The sequence below is a fragment of the Vombatus ursinus genome, unplaced genomic scaffold (genome assembly GCF_900497805.2).
Source record: "Vombatus ursinus unplaced genomic scaffold, bare-nosed wombat genome assembly UNPS02014791.1, whole genome shotgun sequence".
Lineage (NCBI taxonomy): Eukaryota > Metazoa > Chordata > Mammalia > Diprotodontia > Vombatidae > Vombatus > Vombatus ursinus.
In genome coordinates, this window is record NW_020954569.1 from 48,160,872 (window position 1) to 48,178,247 (window position 17,376).

The 17,376-nt window shown below is 40.2% G+C and overlaps 1 protein-coding gene across 1 annotated transcript in view; it reads right to left on the reverse strand.

Annotated features, from left to right (window-relative positions):
- AHRR (aryl-hydrocarbon receptor repressor) overlaps positions 1 to 3,382 on the reverse strand; it is a 255,608-nt gene extending 252,226 nt beyond the window's left edge. The window contains exon 1 of the mRNA XM_027869067.1: positions 3,317 to 3,382. The gene's annotated coding sequence lies outside the window, so the exon portion shown is untranslated. The remainder of the gene's footprint in view (positions 1 to 3,316) is intronic.
- Between the last annotated feature and the right edge of the window lie 13,994 nt (positions 3,383 to 17,376).

Below are 17,376 nucleotides of genomic sequence, written 5' to 3' on the forward strand. Positions count from 1 at the left end.
ATCTGTGTAACAACCCCCTGGGTACTCCATTTTCCCCTTCCTTTCCAGAAAGGAATGTGAGTCAATCTTCCTGGGCATATCACATCACATTTTGTACAGTTATGTAAAGGTTTACAAAGCACTGTTCTTGTAATGACCCAGGCAAGGTCGATTAGTGTATAATTCCTGTTTTACTGTTAAGGAAACTACAGCACCTAGAGGTTAAACACAATGTCAGAGCATCATTGACTTAGAGTTAGTAGGGATCACAGAGGCAAAGAGTTCAACCCCCTTAAATTTTGCAAATCAAGTTTAAATGACTTACTCAAAGTCACACAAGGAGAAAGCATCAAAGGTGGAATTTAAACCCAGATCCTCTGACTTCGGAGTTAACGTTCTTTCTACTGGTATCATGGTCACCCAGCTAGCTAAGTATCAGCTAATACTCAAACACAGATCTCCAGAGTTTTTGCCACTCTCATACAATTATTCCACACTGCTTCGAGGTGCAAAGAAGAGGGCAGAGCCCACCCTGGGTGCTACTTTGTCTTTGACTTTGCTACCATCACCTTCCCCCTAATCTCCCTAACATTACTAATAATGATATCCTAATCATTATCGTTCTAACCAGAATGTTAATTATTAAATAATAATATAGCACATTATGCTTTCCTCACAGCAACTTCGTGCAGCATAAACTCCAAGTATTGTAAACATCATTTTGCAAATGAAGAATCAGAGACGAGGAGATTAAGTGGTTAACATGTCTTCTCACTGTTATGTAAACCCAAAGGAATGAATTTCTGATGATAGAATATTAAGTACTACGTCAAAAGATTATGGAGTTGGAGGCTCACAGAGGCCTTCAAGATCATTTAATCCAACCCCATCACTTTAAAGATGAGGAAACTGAGGCCCACAGATTTTAAGTGATTTACTCAAGGTCACAGTGGTAACAAGTAGCAAAGCTAACAATTTGAACCTGGATCCAGGATCTTCAAATCTACAAGAACAACAATGATGAAGAATAAGGAATGGATTCAACATCTCACAGGTTGGTTGGCTCAGACAAAAGGTGTCATTTTCTTCTGACTACACCCATAGTCATAGCCTTGCTATCCAATGACCAAAAAAAAAAAGGAGGTATAGAGGCATTCACCTTAAGTGTCCCATGCCTCTTGTAACAAAGAATAACTGTCCAGGGATTTGTTCTGTGAAGTTTGGATTCAGTCAAAGGGCAGCACTTGAGGACCTACAGGGCCACATGTGACCTCGAGGCTGAAGCTACCCCACCCCTGGTGCAGGGACACTCTCCTAGGGAATCATCATTGGGGTACCCTCTTCTCTAGCTTTGCTCTAATGTGAGCCATATCTTGTTTAGGATTATACTCCTGTGGCCATTTACAATTCACACAAATATGCATGGTAAATAGATAGATAGAAAGGTAGATATAGATTGATAGACAGACAGACAGACTGATAAAGTGAAAAAGAAATTCGGCCCCAACCTACCCATCCTTCCACCCCACGCATTTACATGAATCAAGAGTTCCCTGTACTTTCTCACTTGTGAATAAACACCACAGAAACCCAAATCCACAAATTTTAAAATAGAACATTGAAACAGATTTTTAAAATACTAGAAAATAATCATATTTTCAAAACTTATGTTTAGACATTATACAAAAGTAGTTTTTCAAAGATAACTATTTTGAAGTCAAGTATAATGAATTCATCCAATTTAAAGTCTCACTCTATGATGTTTATTAGACACAAGTGTTCATTCTTCAAATGTCTGATGCTGGGGTGTATGGGCATCTGTTAAGAGTCTGGGGTACTGCTAGGCTGTAAACATAGGCCCACAGTGAACACGAAAACACCCCGGCCCTGGAAAAAGTAAATTTTTTTTTGGTGGTCTGGTCTACTTTTTGATGGGTCTGCTCTACAATGGTCCACAAATACCCTTATATTAAGAGCAGATCTGGACAAGAAATCGCTAAGTAGCCATTCTCAATGTCTGTAAAGGAAATAACTCATTCCTGCGTCACTTGGCGGTTTAGGCTAACATCCCGAGACCCACCCTGTCCTGTAAATTCTCAGGGTATCTGAGATTTCCAATAACTTAAAAAAGAAAGGAAAACCAGAAAAATATATTTTTAAAAATTTTGTCCCTTTCCTTTCCAGGAAATTGGAGGGAATTAGGTGAATTTACATGGCTAAAAGTTGGACCTTCTTAAGTGGAAACTTTGAGGGCCTTTTCACTTTAATTTGTTCACGCTCGCTTTACAACTAGAGTTCTCAGGGTCAAGCATCCAATGGCAAAGTAAGAAAACAAATAACATTAAAAGTCTGAAGGCATGTGATACCTTTTCTCAAACTTAGTAATAATTATAGAATATGTATCTTAGAAGCAGGTGGATAGCAAAGAACCCTAATCGGTGATGAGCTTTTTTCCAGTCCTTGGGTACCAACTGCAGACTCTTATACACCTATGTCTAAGTTCAAACGGCTTCCTAAATTTACTCAGGTTGGTATAGCAAGAGAAATATCTCCTCTATCTCCAATTCCCCCAAGATTCAGCTTTACAATTCACTTCAGCCTGGAGTAAAGGAAAGGATACTGGATTTGGAATCCCGGAAGCACAAGATTATACAGATACAAAAGGATCTTGGAAATCAGCTCCAGGAGATTTTAACCTGGGGTCCACGAGCTTGTAGATAGATAGATAGATAGATAGATAGATAGATAGATAGATAGATAGATAGATAGATAGACAGACAGACAGAGATAACTATTTCAATAGCATTTGTTTCCTTCGTAGCCCTATGCATTTCATTTTATGCATTTTAAAACATTGTTCTGAGATACAGCAGGCTGGGATATAATAGGCTGAGAAGCCTATTTATTACCTGGGCTTCCCCAGACCGCCAAAGGGGTCCGAGCCACGAAAAGGCAAACACAACTCCTGATCTAGTTCTTTAGCCCTGCGCGTAACAGCTCTGGCATCTGGGACTCAGAGACAGACCAACTTGCCCCCGCCACCTTCAATAAATCCTGCCTTTTTCTGGTCGGTGGTCTCATCTGTCACAGGAAGGGGCCAGATCTCTGAGGCCCCTCGCGATTCTAGAGCCTATGCAGGAGACTCAGGAAACGGTTTCCTTCGTTTTTCCACCCAACCTGTGCGGCAGCATCCGAAGGAGCGGCGGGAAGAGTTTGGTAAGCGGGACCGGCGCTGCCGCCGGGTGAACTTTGCGCACCTCCTTCTCTCCAAGAGCGGGGGCAGAGCAGGGAGGCGGGGGGCTCTCCCGGCCTCAATCCCGGAGGGGGTGCCACTTACCGCTAATCGCTGGCTCGGCTCGGGAGGAGTGCGCAGGTTTCCCCCGCGAGGAATCAAGCAGTGCTGGGAGCGGGGCAACTTGCGCGCGGAGCGGAACGAAGGGCGCCCGGCCGGGCCGGGAGATCTCGCAGCGCGCCAGCCGCCGGCACACACCCAGCTTGCATGTCCCGGGGCCCTGGGTCGCCGCGGCGGCTGCGGGCGGGCACTGACAAGCTCCCTGCGAGCTCCGCACGCGATCCTCCTCGGCTGCCCTCCCCCGCGCGCTCCAGCCGAGTCGTGGGCGGCAGAGGGCGCGAGAGGGAGAGGCCCCCGAGTAGCTCCCGCCCTGAGCCCCGCGCCAGCCCCCAACCCCGCCCCTGCCCCCTCCGGCCCCACGCCTACCGGCCGACGCCCCGGCTGCCTCCGCTGGGCAGCCCCCGGGCCCCCGCGACACCTGCCTGGCTCGCGTGGCACGTTCCAGGCGCCTGGGTCCCTGAGCACACTGGGGTCCAGGGCGCACCCTCGTCCCGGGGTCCAGGGCGCACCCTCGTCCCAGCGCCCCGGGAACACCTTCCTCTACCCCGCCGAGCGCCCCGACACACTGCCGCTTCCAGGTGTCCCCGCAACTCCTCTCCTCCCCCTCCAGCCGCCCAGCAACAGCTATTAAATTATAAGAGCTATTATTTAAATTATTAATAAACATCCAATAGCAGTTGCCCTCCATTGTAGTTATGTACTTTGGAAGGGGCAAGACCCTGCCTTCTTGGTGCTTACAATCTGATGGGGCAAGGTGGGGAGGAGTCCACACTGGAGCTAATCCAAAGTAAAATGGTTCATCAGAGTTCTTTCTGGTCCCCAGCTCACTTTCTGGCCCCTACCGGTGAAACAGAACTTCAGGCTCCTCAAGCCCATCCCCCCTCCCCGGCACCCCATTCATCAGAATGTGCTTCGAGGTCTTTATTAGCGCCAACGTCAAAATAACCAGAATACCTTAAAGTACTGTCCATGGGAGAGTTATTTGCATTTTAACAGGGATCAAAACCTTAATAAATAGATGAAACTTGAAACATTGACGTTTCAGACAGCCTTCTAGTGGAAAAGTTGAGGGAGGAGGAAGAGGGAGTGGAGGACCTGAGACCTTCCCAATCATTCAAGGCACATCCTTAGAAGTGAATGGCAGGTAACCCGGTCTACTCCAACCTTCCTCCAAATGCAGAAATCCTCTACAACATCTAGCCCGTTTGCACAATTTCAGTGAGGTAATTCAAACCATTATCCTCTACATCTTGAACTGGGAAGGACAGACTCAAGTGAAACTATGATACCACAAATAATAGAAACATTTCAAACAGAAACACACGTACATACCACAACCACCAGCATCCTGTTGTCTTGTCTCACGTACGTTGCCTGTCTCACGCCTCCCTTCTCAGATCATTAGCTCACTCACCAACTCACATTTTTGGACATATCTATTTGCCTTGTTTTCCCTCAACTAATCAATCTGTTTTTCCCTGTCTTTGCTCATGCCCATGTAACTTTTTCTTCTTTTTTCGTAAGTCAGATCCTTTTCATGCTTTTGATTTATCCTAAGTTTTCCTTCTCTTTTGCTATTGCCCAAATCATGTGTGCTGTTTCTGTGAATGGGTATATCTGAGGCTGCTTCTCAGTATGTCCACGACATTGCATGAGAATAAGCATGTGTTCTTGCCTCTTTCTGAGGGGCTCTAGAACAGATCACCAAGCCTAGAGTTAGGAAGATCTGAGTTCAAATTCAACCTCAGACTCTTAATAATTGTGTGAACCTGGATAAATCACTTAACCTCTGTTTGCCTCAGTTTCCTTATCTGTAAAATAGGGAGAATAATAGCACCTACCTCCCAAGGCTGTCAGTAAAATCAAATGAGATAATAATTGTAAAGTGCCTGGGGCAGAGTACTATATAATATTAGTTATTATTTTTATTACTATATTTAGGTGAGAAGATGTATTTAGGAATGTATTTAGGTGAGAAGAAATGTATTTAGGTGAGAAGAGTTAATTTTCTCCTTAACAGCTTTAGAAGACTAATCTGTCAAACTCAGATTTTTTAAAGTATATATATTTCTGAAGTTCCATGACCTACAAGGACCATCTTATCTAAACTTTCTAGCTCTTTCTCAATCTCAATCAAATATGCAGGACTCTGCACATTTCAGGTTTTTAAGAAATAGGATCTTGGGATTTAGAACTAGAAAAAATCTTTAGAAATCAACTATCCAACCTCCTTATTTTACTGATGGGGAAACTGAAACTCAGAAAAGTTAAGTAATTGTCCACAATCATACAGCTAGTAAATGGCAGAGATAAGATTAGAACACAAGTCCCCTGACTCTGCATTCAATGTTCTTTTCACTACCCATGGAAATGTTTGCAGAAGTAATGAACAGATGAATGAACAAATAAAAGATGAAAGGAAGGGCGTGTGATCACAGATGAATGGAAGTAATGTAAATCTATAAGAATAAAGGTAACGATAATAATTGCTCACATTTCTATACTGCTTTAAGATTTGCAAAGCCCTTTACATATGTAAGAGTAATAATTACACATCCCTCAACTCCAATTTATGTAATTAATAAGATGACATATGACCCAATAACTTTATCAGGTGAGAATGCATTTTTGATTGAGTTGTAAAATGAATTAGTTAAACATGTAAACTAGATGTGAGCAAACCTGGGCACTTATTGAATCAATCATTCAAAGTATAAACTAGGCATAAATGAATCATTTTTTAAAATAAAATTTATTTTTTCAATTAACCAAAATCTACCTTTTCTCCTTTCCTTCCTCCCCAATTGAAAAAGGAAGGGGAAAAAAGCCCTGTTAACAAATATAGATAGTAAAGTAAAACAAATTCATGTATTGACTAGGTCAAAAATTATATCTCAAATTACACTTTGAGCCCATCAACTGTTTAGCAGGAAATAGGTAGCATGTTTCATCACATGTCCTCTGAAATCATGGTTGGTTGTGGAATAGATCAGAATTCCTAAGTCTTTCAAAAATTGTTTGTTTTTACAATATTGTTGTTATTGTATAAATCATTCCCATGGTTCTACTCACTGCACTAGTAGTTCTTACATGCATCCCCAGGTTTCTCTGAAACGTTATCTTCATCATTTCTTATAGCACGATAGTATTCCATCATATTAATATACTATAACGTGTTCATCCATTCCCCAAATGATGAGTACCCCTTAGTTTCCAGTTCTTTGCTACCACAAAAAGAGCTGCTAAAAATATTTTATTCAACTGGATCTTTTTTTTCTCTTTAAAAAAATTCTCTTTGGGAGTAGAGATCTATTAGTGCTATTACTGAGTCAAAGGACATGTGCAGTTTAACGACTTCTATGTCATTGTTCCAAATTGCTTTCTGGAATAGCTGGACCAATTCACAATTCCACTAATGGCACTTTAACATACCAGTTTTCCCCCAGACCTTCCAGCATTTGTCATTTACAAAGTCAATTTGGGAGGACTGAAGTACTTCTAGCTATTGGGATAAATGAGATGATTTTGGAAGAAATCGGATGCTATATAGGAAATATGTTGGGCTTGGTTGAAAGAATTAGACACACCTCTGGGCTTAAATATATCAAAGAAAGGATTCTAGCAACAAGATAAGTCAAGCTCTACTTGTGCCTTGAGAAGACAGACCCTGCAGTGGACAGAGCACTGGCCCTGGAGTCAGGAGGACCTGAGTGCAAATCCTGCCTCAGACACTTGACACTTAACTAGCTGTGTGGCCCTGAACAAGTCACTTAACCCCATTTCCTAGCCGAGAGAGAGAGAGAGAGAGAGAGAGAGAGAGAGAGAGAGAGAGAGAGAAGACAGACCATTTGCACTATATCAAAAGGGAGAACAGAACCCAGAGGGAATATCACATGTCCCTACCTCCTTTTACCAGAAGATCATTTTGTGAACCTTGAAATGCTGAAGTCTAAGACTTCCAGCAGAAGCTGGTAGCAACGTCCCAGGGACAGCAGGGACCCAAGGACAAACTAGATACAATGAGCAAAAGCAGCTTCGATGTGTGTGACCCCTTTGCAATGGAAAGAAAACCATCTATGGACTTTACAAAGGGAGAAACAATCAGCTGCTCTCTAGGTACCCAACCTGCCACTGTGAGTAGGGGTTGGGAGAGTGAGCCCAACAAACGGGCTTCGAATGTTACCTCATTCAATCTTCAGAACAACCCAGTGAAATAGATGTTATTATTATCCCCATTTTACAGATGAGGAAACTGAAGCTCAGAGCAATTGAATGACTTGCCTGGGGTCACATGACTAGTAAGTATCTCAGGTAGGATTTGAACCCAGGTCCACTTGACTTAGAGTCCAGAGCTCTATCTACTAAACCACAAGGCGCAAAATGAATTGAGGCTTATGAAAAACGTGTTTTTTAAAAAGTGCTATTTTAGTTCTGTTCAGATCAAGAATAATAAGGTCTAGGCTCATTTAAAGGGTCCATATATTTCTCAGCAGGCTGTACTACCTACCATAACTTCTCCATTATGCCTCTTCATTTCTAATCAGCTTTCATTACATCACGCCCCAATGACAGGTACCTTCCTCTTCTCCCTGCTTCCAATTAGAATGTAAGTTCCTTGAGGACAGGGACTATCTTTTTTTATATTTGTATTTTCAGTGTTTAGCACACTGCCTTGCACATCTAAGAGCTAAGTAAATACTTCTGATCAATTAACGAAAGAGCAAAAGATTGTCTAATTTTAATCTGTCACAGAAACAAAGTAGAACTATTCAATTCCCATTCTGTCTTCATCTCCTTTTAAAGGAGGATTCTATTCAACCTGGAAAGGGTAGGATAAATACTATCAAAAGGCACTTGAAGCCTGAGGTATGTGATAAGTCATGAAGAAAGCATCCATCTTCTTATTTTCCTTTCAAGTCTTGTTTCAAAGCATTCCCTTTCTTACACACTCTGTAGCATTCAAATTTGCCTTCTAGCTGTACCCTTTACATAACACTCCATCTCCTGTCCCTCTGCCTTACTACAAGTGGTCTCTGGCTATGCTATATGCTATTTTACAAATATGATAAAGATTTTATTTTTTCACCTGGAAAATTTTATTTTTATAGAAGAAAGAAGTTAAGGTTGCAATTATATTTCTATTACTGGCTGGATGATCTATTAGTATTCCAGATTATCCTTGGGAATTGAAAAAACAAGAGTATATATTATTATTTGTGGATAACCATAGGCAGTGGAGCATAAAATATCAGCAACAGACATAGGTGGCCCACTCTAAAGGGGGCATTATAAACTTCTAGAAGTCAGGGGCCATGTCTTATTTATCTTTAACTTCCCCACAAAACCTAGTACAGCGCTCTGCACATAGTAAGAACTCAATAAATATTTGCTAAATCAATGAACCAGAAACTAAGGTGCTGTGGCATAATGAAAAGACTATTGGAGTGGGAGTTACCAGATTTGAATTTTAGCTCCAATTGCACTCATAAGCTGTGATATTTACAGATTCTAAGAGTTGGAAGGGGCCCCAGAGGCCATTTTGTCCAACCTATACCTGAATAGCAAAGTCCTCTACAGATTCTTGAAAAGTAGCTAGGTCTTCTGCTGAAAGACCTCCAGAGATGGGGAATCATCCTCAGCCATCCCATTACACTCTTAAACAGCTCCATTTCCCCTCCTTTTATAATCTGAGATGAATGATTATGTCTGACCCACCCTGCTCAGTCTTCTCTTCTCTGGAATAAACATCTCTGGTTCCTTAAATCAATAATCCTATGAAGTAGTTCAAATTCAGAGTGTTAGCTTTGAAGAGATAGAAGGAAGGAAGGAAGGAATGAACAAAGGAACGAAGGACAAGGGAGGAAAAAAGGAGGGAAGAGGAAAGAGGAAGGAAAGAAGGAGGAAAGAAGGAAGGAATCTAGAAAGGGGGAAGAAAAGAAGGAAAGAGTAGAATAAAGCTGAAGTCTGGGCTTGGTGAAGGATAAGCCATTTCAATCATAGATTACTAATGTTGATCAGATTTCTTCTCTTTCTCCACCTCCTTCTTCTTTGTACATAAGGAAGTAGGAGGAAAAGAAGATAAATTATAAGGGGTTATGAGGGAGGGAAATACACTATTAGCAATTAAAACAGCAAATATGAATGGAATGTGAACTCGCCCATAAAATGGAGGACAGTAGAATGAATTAGAAAGCAGAATCCAACAATATATTGTTTATGAGAGACACACTTGAAACATGAAGATTCACAAAGAGTTAGAACAAAGAGCTGCAACAAAATTTATTATGCTTCAAATGAATTTAAAAAGCAAGCATGACAATCTCAGATAAGAAATATACATGGCTAAAAGAAATAAACAAGGAAATTGCATAATCCTTAAAGGCAGTATAGACAATGAAATTCTATCAGTATTTAATATACATGCATACATATATGTGTATATGTATTCTCTATAGCCATTAAATGACATAGTATTTAAGTAATTGAAGGAAAAATTACTCAAGTTACCAAAATAGTCAGTTAAACTGTAATAGTTGGGGATTTCAGTGTGTCCCTTTCAGACCTAGACAAATCTAACAAAAAAATAAATTAAAAGGATGGTAAAAAACCTGAATATAACTTTTAAAAAGTTGGATATGATAGATTATTAGCGATTGTGGAACAGAAAATTAAAGGAAATATCTACATATCTATATATCATAGAGATATAAATGTATTATATATTATACATATGAACAGCTAAGATAAAGGGGCTATATATGTACATATGAACAGCTATATAGGGGCATCTAGGTAGCACAGTGGATAGAGTGCCAGACCTGGAGTCAGGAAGACTCATCTTCATGAGTTCAAATTCAGCTTCAGACACTTATCAGCTGTGTGACCCTGGGCAAATCACTTTACCATTTTTGCCTCAGTTCCCTCAACTGTAAAATGAGCTGGAGAAGGAAATGGCAGTATCTTCACCAAGAAAATCCCAAATGGGGTCATGAAGAGTTAGACATGACTGAAAATGACTCCACAACAACAAATAGATAGTTTTATCTATCTATTGATCTATCTATCATATACATACACACACATACACACACACCTATCTGTATCTATATCTATCTATCTTAACTGTGGTTGGCAAGAGAATAGGGACAGGTTATCAGATGTGTGATTTCTTCAGTGTAGAGAACACTTGAGTGAGGAAACTCCTTTCATCAGTGCAGATTTGCATCTTCTGTGCAACTTACATTCTTCGAGAGTTGCCCAGAACAGAGACATCAGACTTAAGGTCCAGGGGATGCATGCTACCCACAACACTTCCAAAGTATAGCTTGAACCAGATTAAAAAGTAATTGGAGGGGCAGCTAGGTGGCACAGTGGATAGAGCACCAACCCTGGATTCAGGAGGACCTGAGTTCAAATGTGGCCTCAGACACATAACACTTACTAGTGACCCTGGGCAAGTCACTTAACCCCATTGCCTATCCAAAAAAAGAAAAAAGAAAAGTGATTGGAAAATATTTAACAAAACAAAAATACAATAAAACATTGATAACATTAATATATAGTTTTCTAAATCAATATGCAGCCTCAGGGATCCTTATGTCCAGTATAATGGTCTCTGTTTCTCTTTGAATTTGACACCACAGGCCTAGAGGATTAAGAGGTAGACTGAGTCTAGAGTCACAAAGCCAGTATGTGTCAGAGGAAAAACGGGAAACAAGGTCTTCCTGGCTTCAGGATCTGTTCTTCATGCTGCCTGTCTTGTGTGCATAACATCCTGACAAAAATTGTGTGCTGGGGCATAAAAGGCTCAAAAAGAAATGTAGAAATGTGGAAATATTAAACAGATTCTTTATTGCTTATGCTGTTGTCGTTGTACAGCCACTTCCAGTCATGCCCGACTCTCTGTGACCCCATTTGGGGTTTTCTTGGCAAAGATACTGGAGTAGTTTGCCATTTCCTTCTCCAGATCATTTTACAGATGAGGAAACTGAGACAAACAGGGTTAAGTGCTAAGTTATTGACTAAAAGCAATAAAAATTTTAATCAATAAGAAGTCTTTGAAGAAAGGAATCAAACTTAAGTGAAGAATCCTAAAGAATTGGTAGTTCAAAGAGCAAATCATAAAAGAAATACATAATTTCATTTAAGAAAATGACAAGAAGAAAACATTGCAAAATTTTTGGGAATAAAGTTAAAACAGTCCTTAGGGGAAAAACATTTTCTATCTCTAACCAACAAAAGAGGAACAAAAGAGGAAAAGAGAATCATCAACAGAAGACGAAAGACTGAATCAATGAATTGAGCAAAAATTTAGAAAAGTGGTAAATCAAAAAACAACTAAACACAACAATGGAATTTCTGAAAATCAAAGAAGAAAGAAATAAAATTAAAAACATAAAGAATTGAATTTATTAATAAAGCTGGAAGCTGTTTTTTTTCCAGAAAAAAATAGAGAAACTGTTAGCTAATCTAATTTTAAAAAAAGGAAAATCAAATTGCTAATCTAAAAAGTGAAATATAAGAATTCACAAAAAGGAAGAGGAAATAAAGAAATAAAGTTGTATGAAAATGTTTGTCTAATTGCATGATAACAAAACCAATCATTAAAAAAAGATGACTATTAAAAAACTACCCATTTTAACAAAACAAAAAAAATTTAAATGTAAATAACTGAATCAGAAAAAAAACTGAATGAGACATAAAGGAACTCCCAAAGAAATCAATACCAGATGGATTTATAGTTAAATTCTATTAAACTTTCAATGAATATTGAATTCCAATATTAAGCAATTTGGAAAAAATAAGGAAAGAAGGAATCCTACCAAACTTGTTCTTTAAGACAAATATAGTAACTGATGCCCAAATCAGGGATAAATAAAGCAGAAAAAGTAAACTACAAGACCAATAACTCTAATGAATATGGACTACAAAGCAGAAATAGTGAAAACTATTTGGTACGGATAAAAAAATAGGAAAGTTGATCAGCAAAAGAAATTAGATACATGAGACCCAGAAGCAATCAAGTTACCTGCATAGAGATGAAAAGTGAACCTCTGGCAGCTGATGACATCACCAAGGGCCGGAATGTGGAGAGAAAAGACAAAATGGCTAATGACAGAGCCTTAAGGAAGACTTAGAAGGGACAAAACCACAGAAGCCAAAGGAAGACAGCGTCCAGGAAAATGTTGTGGTCAATAGTGGTAAAAACAGAAAAAGTCAAAAAGGATGAAGATTTAGAAAAGGCCATTTAGCAGTTCAGAGATTATTATTATTATCTTGGAAAGAGCAGTTTCAGCCAAGTGAAGGTAGTTGGAAGCCAGACGGGAAAGAATGAAGAAGAGAGGAGGAGGTAAAGAACATAGAGTTTGATGGTAAGGGAGAGAGTAGCTTTAGGACATTAACATGGGGGATCAGAAGAGTCGGGTGAAGATTTTTTAAGAATGGGGGGGAGGGGGATCTGGACAAATCTGTAGCTGGTGATGAAAGCTGGTGGATAAAGAGAGACTGAAGCTGGAAGTGAGGAAGCTGAGTGGTGTAACAGTAGAGTACCAGGCCTGGAGTCAGGAAGACCTAAGTTTAAATCTGGCCTCAGATACTTAGTAGCCCTGGGTGAGTCACGTTTGCCTCAGTTTCCTCAACTGTAAAATGGAAATAATAACAATACCTATCTCTCAGTGTTGTTATGTGGATCAAATGAAATAATATTTATAAAGCACTTAGCATTGTACCGGGTACGTAGTAAGCACCATATAAATGTTAGTTATTAATGATATTATTATTCTTATTAAGAAAGAAAGGGAATGACCAAAGGAGCAAACTCCTACAGGAGATTTTAGGTGGTAGAATCAAGAATACAACTGGAGGTGCTATCCATAATCAGAAGGCCCGATTTTTCATCATAAACTAGTGAAAAGGAAGGGGATGGGGGAGGGGGGCAGGGATAATAAAGATGGGATTTTAAATTAGATTTAGATTTAAAGGGAAAGTGGAATCTGTAACAATAGTGTCTACTTTCCTGGTAAAGTAAAAAGTTAGGTTCTCTGATACTGTTAGAGTAAAAAGTGGTCTCAAGAGTGGTATGTTGTTCAGTGGTTTCAGGTGTGTCCAACTCTTCCAGACTCCACCTGGGATTTTCTTGACAAAGATACTGGAGTGGTTTGCCATCTCCTTCTCCAGCTTTTACATATGAGGAAACTGAAGCATATAGGGTTAAGTGACTTACCCAGGGTCATACAGCTAATAAGTGTCTGAGGCCAGATTTGAACTCAGGTCTTTCTGAATTAACCCGCAGGGTTGTTGTGACACTCAAATTGTGATTATGGATGGAAAGTATTTTGAAGACTAACATGTGCTATAAACGTCATCTATTTTTACCATCGTGTTTTCATGCATATAAATCATTTTCCCAATTACATTGTAAGTTCCTTGAAGGCAGGGAGTGTCTTGTAATTTTTGGTATGCTCCACAATGCCTAACATAATGCCCTGCACGTAGTAAGTACCAAAAGAAAATTATTTATTTATGTTATTACAAAGGGAACGTGTGACCATTCACAAGAGTGCTTGTTTTTCATTAACTCCTAAAAGGTTTACCGGACTAGCAACCAGGCTGCCATATCTAGGTGAGCCACTAGGTGGTGCTCCAGATTCTAATCTAAGCTATCAATTTGTGTAACTGCTGGCATGAGTGTGAACTTCAAGTTTCAAGTTAAGTCCTAAGTCCTTTTTCAGTCTTCCTGCACATGCATTAATGGGACCTGTTCAGTCCTCCTAACTCCCAGTCTGTCCTCATGCTGCTGTACTGCCTACGTGGACTTTTAATTAATCTAAGGGTATTACATCAAAATTCCTCATTCTCTTGGCTTTTTTTGTCCCCATTCATAGAGGATTTTAGTTTCTTCCCCTTATCAGGATGACCTAGAAATTACTCTTCACTCACATATAGATTAATATACATTCTACCGGGGCAGCTAGGTGGCACAGTTGATAGAGCACCCTCCCTGGAGTCAAGAGGACCCAAGTTCAAATCCAGCCTCAGACACATAACACTCTAGCTGTGCAACTCTAGGCAAGTCAATTAACCCCAATAGCATCACCGCCAAAAAAAAAAACAAACAACATGCATTTTACTACAATGAAGTGAAAGTACAAAAAAGCACAAATTTTAAATCTTCCAAGTGGCTGAACACAGCCACACCAGGTAAGGCTGTTTTTTGGTTTTTTGTTTTTTTTTGTTTTGTTTTACCATCTCTACCCCCTCCCCCCATCCTGCTTACGTGTCTGGTTTTCACCTGAACCCCTTTTGATGGAAGTCCCATTTAGTGAAGGTAGTTGGCACACTGGATAGAGTGCTGGGTCTGGAGTGAGGAGGACCTGAATTCAAATTCGGCCTCAGATACTAGCTGTGTGACCCTGGGCAAGTCATTTAACCCTGTTTGCCTCAGTTTCCTCATCTGAAAAATGAGCGAGAGAAGGAAATGGCAAACCACTCCAGTATCCAGTATGCCAAGAAAATCTCAAAATGGGGTCACAGAGAGTTGGATATGACTGAAATGACAGAACAACATCTACTGAACCATTTTCAAAGTCTCATGAGAAAAGGAGAAAAGTGCATCATCACCATTCTCCTCCTTGAAAAGTTATGTTTCAGAAATCCTGTGCAGTTTCGGGATGAATCCTCAGCATGCCAACTCTAATCCTCAGAGATTCCCTGTTAGATCCTCATGTGGTTGACTACCTTCTCCTGAAGCTGGGTTCCCAATCTTGATCCATTGAACCCACAGCCAGTGAGGTCAAATGCCCAAAGGGCTGCTGCAATCATAAGGAAAGCAGCTTTCTTGTAGCCATATGCATGACCACCCTCTGAAGGGATGCTGCCAACTTAAGTTAAGAGATAGTTTGGCGAAGTGGAAAGAACACTGAGTTCGGAGTCAGAGGACCCAAATTTGAATCCCAGCTCTGCCACTTATTCCTGTGTGACATTGGGCAAGTTATTTCATCTCCTTAAGCCCCAATTTCTTCATCTCTAAAATGAATATTGTTGAGTAATACTCCAGGGTAATTTGCATGACTTTGGAACTGATAATCAGGGTCAGGATTTGAGTAGAGATCAACTTACTTAACCCAACTCAAATATCTCATTGCATGGAGGGAATTGGGCCTGGGACAAGCATAGGTAGTCAAACAGGCAGACTTGACCTAGCTGTAGATCTGAATCATAAAAGAGGTGAAATAGCCCCTAGGGCATAGGCTTTCACCACATAGGTATGTATGTGGTCTGTCCTTCCATTTTCAGTGAGGATGGAGGACTTCACCAGTCATGTCTTGACTTGCTTGTGAATTGGATCTAAGTGAGGCCAGCCAGCACAAATGCCGCTGGTATATCCCCAGCAAGGAAGAGGCCACACAAGCTACCTTTCTGTGGCAAAACAGCAGGCCACAGCAGAAGTTACGGCCACCACCATTAGGAAGAAAGCAATTCAGTAGATTGACATCAGCAGACTAAGAAATGCTATCAGCAGCTCTGCAAGGAAACAGCAAATTGCAGCAGGGTGTTCCAGCTGGATCGCAGCCCTGGCACGAGGAGCTGGAGGACTATGAGTGTTCCCTTCTCCCATCAGTGGCATAGAAACCTATGGGAGCATGGACCCTCTGGGTACATGGAGGGAATTCCTTAGTCATTCTAAGCAATTAAGGCCGTTTCTTTGATTTAATATGATCTCTGATTTGATCAGGAGAAAGGAAAACATCACTGGGAGTTTGTGAGCTGTTGGTTTTAATAGGTGCCCACGTAAATCATGCCTTAGACCCAGCTGTCATTTTCATAGACCCACATATGAAGGATGCCTAGACTACTTCTACATACATTTGTTGAGGACTTAGTATGTGCAAGACATGGCAGGCACTGTGAAGATGCAAAGACCTAGACTTTTCTCTCAGTGCAATCTTGTAGGGAATATAAGACACACACACACACACACACACACACACACACACACACACACACCACACTGCAAGGAAGCGTAGGATAAGTGGCACAAGGGAGGGATAATCCAGTGCTGTTGAAGGTCAGAAGGAAGAGACATTACTCCAAACTGGGGTAGTCATGGAGGATTTGGCATTTGAGGTGCTATGTAGACATAGTCAGAAACACATCATTTCAAATCCTGCCTTAGACGCTTAGCAGCTATATGTCCCTGGGCAAGTAAGTCAATCTCTCTCAGCCTTATCTTCCTTATCTGTAAAATGGGGATAACATATAATATTATATATTAATATTATATTAATTATATATTAATATTATATAACAATATATAACGTGAGGAGTGATAATTACAATAATAATAATAGCTAGCATTTATACAGTGCTTACTATGTGTGAGGCACTGTGCTAAATATTATCTCATTTGATTCTCACAACAGCCCGGAGAAGCTCTGTTATTATCCTCATTTTGCAGTCAAGGAAACTGAGGCAAACAGAGGTGAAATGACTTACTTGCCCAAGGTCACATAACTAGTAAGGACTCAAGGTTGGATTTGAACTCGTGTCTTCCTGACTCCAGGCCCAATGCTCTATCCACTGTGCCACCTAGCTGCCCAATGAGATACATGTGAAATACTCTGAAAACCTTAAGGCACTATATATACATTTTAGCCATTATCATTATTAAAGGATGCATAGTTTTTGTTGTTTTAAAAATATATTTATTGATATCTTTTCATTTTTATATTATCTACATTTCCCATTATAATGCTCCTTCCTCTCTGTCCCATAAAACCATCCCTTATTGTAAAGGATAAAAAAGAAAATAAAAACAGTTCAGCAAAGTCTCTGCAAAGAAGGGGGCAGGATCTTCTCATATCTCCACTCTGTGGTAAGATTTGGTCATAATTTCACAGTATTAAGATAGATTTGTTGTTCTTTCCCTTTGTTGTAGTCATTTATTTATTGTTTTCCTGGTTTCACCTACTTCACTTTGCATTTGATCCTATTAAGTCTACCCCTGCTTTTTTTTATTCATTCAGGATAGTAATATTCCATTACAT